We start from the raw sequence: 4,837 nt of genomic DNA on the forward strand, positions 1-4,837 counted from the left end.
TTACTCAAATCTGGGTCTTTAAGAGTGTGCTCCCCTACAAGAGTTGTATTCAGAAGTGTTGGTTCTTGATACAAATTGTGAATATGATTTTTACTTATCATTTCATTTTCATCAGTTGTGTCCACAAAATTACGAGATAGTAAATCAGCAATGTACATTTTAGTGCCTGGTAAGTATGTTACATCTAAATTGTATTGTAGTACAGCTAATCTCATTTTGGTACAACGATTTGATACTATTTTACACAAGTTCTTTTTAAAGATTGATACAAGTGGCAGGTGATCTGTTTGTACAGTGATTTTAGATCCCCAAATGTAATTGTGAAATCTTTTACATGAAAACAATATGGACAAAAGCTCTTTTTCTATTTGCGGATAAGATTTCTCAGTATCCGTTAAGCTTCGAGAAGCAAAAGCTACTGGTTGATTTTCCTGCAAAAGAACACAACCCATTCCATTTTGACTACTATCACATTGAATAGTTGCTGGCAAATTGGGATTAAAGTTTCTTAATATAGGAGGTTTTGACACAATATCCTTAAGTTTTTGAAAAGCTACTTGTTGTTCATTTGCCCAATGCCATTCTGTGGATTTTCTTAACAAATTTCTCAATGGACTAGTGATTTCTGCCATGTTAGGTATGAAATCTCTCAAATAATTGAACATGCCCAAAACTGACTGAAGTTCTTTAATATTATTAGGGGGCTTAAGGTTCAGCACTGATGAGATTCTCTCTCGGTCAGGCTGACACCCTTGTTTGTTGAAAATATGTCCTAGGAATTTAATTTCATTTTTCATCAATTGTAGTTTTCCCAAATTGAACTTTACATTTAGTTCCTGTGCTCGACTAAACAGTTTATCTAAGGTTTTCATATGAGATTCTTTATCTGCACTTGCCACTAGTATGTCATCAAAATAGATCATTACATCTTCTATGTCTCCAAAGTACTTGGTATTAATTTTCATAAAAACTTCAGGTGAGGAAACTAAACCAAATGGTAATCTCAAATACTTAAAATAACCAAAAGGAGTACTGAATGTACAAAGCTCTGAAGACTTTTTACTCAAAGGGATCTGGTGAAAACCATCTTTTAAATCAATAACAGAAAATATTTGTTTGCCTGCTAGTTTGTATTTAATTTGTTCTAATGTTGGAATCAAGTAATATTCTCTTTCAATATTTGAGTTCAAGTCAATAGGATCTAAACAAACCCTTAGTTCTTTAGAAGGTTTTTCTACAACAACAAGGTGTGAACAATAACTTGTTGGATTATCTACCTTTTCAATGATATCACTTTTTACCAAGTTTTCTAATTTTTCTTCTAACCTATCTCTCAAACTGTAAGGCACTCTACGAGGAGGTCTAATAACTGGTTCAACTTTTTCTTTGATTTTGATTTCATACTCATCAGGAAATTTTCCTGTACCTTCAAATACTGAATGAAACTTTTCAATGAATTGTTTCCTATCATCACCACTTGTTTCAAGATTATCAATACGTAGTCTTTTAACTAACTGTAATTCCTCACAAGCCCTTGCACCCAGTATAGGTATATTGCCTTTGCCTGATTGTACAACATGGAAATCTATAATACGCATTTTGTCAGTTATCAGTTTAAGTTTTACTATACCTAAAAAAGTCAATGGATAGCCTCCATAAGTCTCGGCTTTAGTAGTACAAGGTTTTATTTTATGAGCCAGACCAAACTTGTGTAACTCAGCTATTGGAATAACATTGAGGTCAGCCCCAGTGTCCAGTTTGAATTGGATCTCTTTGTTCTGTAGTGTGAATTTCTGGAACCACTGTGATTGAGATGGACTACTGTTAGAGTAGGATGAACTCACCTCATGAATCTGTCCCACTGAAAATAATTCTTCAGTGATAGACTCTTCTGAAGGTTGCCACTGAGTCCTTTCAGATAGAACTGAACGTACCTTGTTTTTATTATAGGTGGCATATCTGCATGCACTTGCGAAGTGATTTGTTCTATGACATATTTTGCAAAGTTTACCGTAGGCTGGGCAATGACGACCATGTGAGCGTAAGCATCTTTTACATCTCGTAGATGACTGTGTAGACGGAAAAGGCTGGAAAGCATTTCTTCTTGACAATTGTTGTTGATTGGTTGATGGTCTTGTCTGGTTGGAGTCAGCATACCTGGGGAAGGAGTTATTACGGGGAGTATACTTTGTATTTTTAACCCCCATAACCTCCTGGGTAGGAGTAACGGGTGGTTTGTCATTTTCCAAATTTTGGGTTTTTAATTTACTTTTGGCCTCCTCAGCTGCTTTGCAGTGTCGAACAATATCTTTTAATGGCAACTCAGGATTTCTATACAGCCTTTCTTTCAGACTGTCGTCATTTATGCCAAACATGATGCGCATTTTTAGATTATTGTCTAACTGAGTACCAAAATCACAATATTTTGCTATATTTTGTAAATCTAGATAGAAAGATTGAAATGACTCACCCGGTTTCTGTGATCTCCTGTGAAACTCCAATTGTTGAAAGCAAACTCCATCCTTGGGAATTAGTTCTTCTTCTAGTCCAGCAAATAGTTCGTCCACAGTTTTTCCATTGAGGTTCAGGTTGTCTATGACATCATTTATCTTTTCATCCACACACAATCTCAGATGGGCGACTTGTACTTCCCTTGGTTTCTGTATTACCTCATTGGCTATCATGTAGTTTGAGAATTTTCTTTTTATTTCATTGAATTCTTTTCTGGTATAACTCTCAAATTCGAACTTTGGTAGTGGTACATTCATGTCTGCTTCTTTTTAGTTTTCAGGTTGATTGATTGAATCATGTGATTGATTGAATTTTCTTCTGATGTTCTGCTTGAGTTCAGGTTCAGGGTCTCCAACATGTGTATTTTTTTGGGTCCCACCACGGCACGCGCGCCATAGTAATAACATGTAGTTAGAGCTAGAGCTTCCTTCTTACTACCTTCTTCTCTCTCTCACCTACTACCTTATCACCCTCTCTCTTCTCTCTCTCTTCTCTCTCTCTCTCTCTTCCGACATACACATATGTTTAGAACCAATCGAACTCATTAAATTTATAAGACTGAAAGTTAAAAAAATCGTCTAAGATGGAGACGGGGGGGAGGAAAGGTCGGGCGAAGGAAGGACAGAGGTAGGGAGAGACAAGGAAAAGAAAGAGAGAGGATGAAGCAGTAGTATACAAAAAGAGTAGAGGTAGGGAAGAAGGAGAAAAGGTGGCATAGGAGGATAGAGAGGGGAAAAGGAGCGCGCCCTAAAAATCTTTGGTCGCTTAAGTCCTCTTGTAAATACACAAAAAAAAATGAAGGAAAAATCAATTAAAAGGTCTTAGATTTCACAAAAAAGTCAAGAAAAGAAGAGAATTTAACGTCGTCGGACTTACGGGAAGAGGCATTTAAACAACGGTTTTGGCTTTACAGTGGGGTTTGCGTTAGTGGATTAATTCCGACTAACTCTCCCGATTGATTTAAGGGGGGAGAAGCGTCGAAATTAAAAAATGAACATGAAGCCATCCGGGTCTGGAAGAGCTTTTAAGATACCCCCTTCGTAGTGATGGGTGGGCGGGGGGGGGGCAGGTGATCAACAAACCTTGAACTGTTTTGGCACCCTATAGCGCGCGGAGTTTCACCTTGCGGTGCCATTATAAGATAAGGTAGAGAAAGATAAACTCAAGGTGGTGCGTACAGAGAAGATAAATAGCTGAGTCCTGAGACAGTGTCTCTGTAGCGGTTGTTGGCGTGCCATACAACCTTAATCTCGAGGTTTTGTCATTTATGTCAAGACAACTTCTGAAACTCTTACTACAGTGTGTTCATGCCCGAATTCTCTCTTTATTGTATCGTGGTTAACCAATAGTCAAAAAAGGTAAACTTTTTCGTGTCACAACTAACTGAGATAGTTGACTAGTTGTCTAATTTCATCTTCTGCTGACTACGTAAGAGGTGAGAAGATACCTGCTAGTGGATAGTCAGACCCAATTTTAGTAGACGTGTAAACGTCATACAATTTATGGCACTCCCATAATTATATATTTCATAAGTCATGACTACCTTTGTGTTGGCCCCATTCAGTGAGCTTTAACAGGAGTACGGACGAACGTGTTATAGAGGCGCGCTAGAACTTATAGTGGCTATGAAGAAGACTTTCATGGATAGGTCGTTCTTCCAAGATCTAGACGACCAATGCATTTGTAGACTTCATTGGTCATTCATCCCAATTAATTTTATATTTCAATACGTCATAACTACTTTGTGTTGCCATATCGATGGAGTTTAGTGGGTTAGGAACCGAATTGTGATAGCTGTGCGTGGCTAGAAACTTGATTGGCTGAGACAGAAGACATAGATCATTTTTTTATTATTAGCTATTATTATAAACTGAGTCGCCCTCTCTATTTTTCTCCGTTTTCTCCGACTCACTCCCAGATAGTTGTCAAGTGTCTTTAGATGATTATCACAATGAACTTGTTGTAGTTCTTATAGTCTCCCAATTATAATACAATGAGACTTGATACAAGTTTATGGTATTCCCAATTAACTGGCTTGCCACCTATTCCAGACAAAAATTGAGCTACAAAGACTCTAGACCGTTGTGACGGAAACCGTCCGAGTCCTTTTTCCATTTGTTCAGCCCGGTAAGCCCAAGGCCAGAAACCATTGCCGTCGATCCCAATCCCTGAACATTTTTAACCATTTACATAAACACAATTATTTGAACACAAGGATAATTACATGTTTCGGAGCAATAGGTAAAAGTATCTCATCTGCTGTATTGTACCGCTGCGTGTCCTGCCTAAGTTTATTAAGTGTTCCTAGTAGTTCTATTTTCTTCTA

This window comes from Diaphorina citri, unplaced genomic scaffold (assembly GCF_000475195.1).
Source record: "Diaphorina citri unplaced genomic scaffold, Diaci psyllid genome assembly version 1.1 scaffold23598, whole genome shotgun sequence".
Classification (NCBI taxonomy): domain Eukaryota; kingdom Metazoa; phylum Arthropoda; class Insecta; order Hemiptera; family Psyllidae; genus Diaphorina; species Diaphorina citri.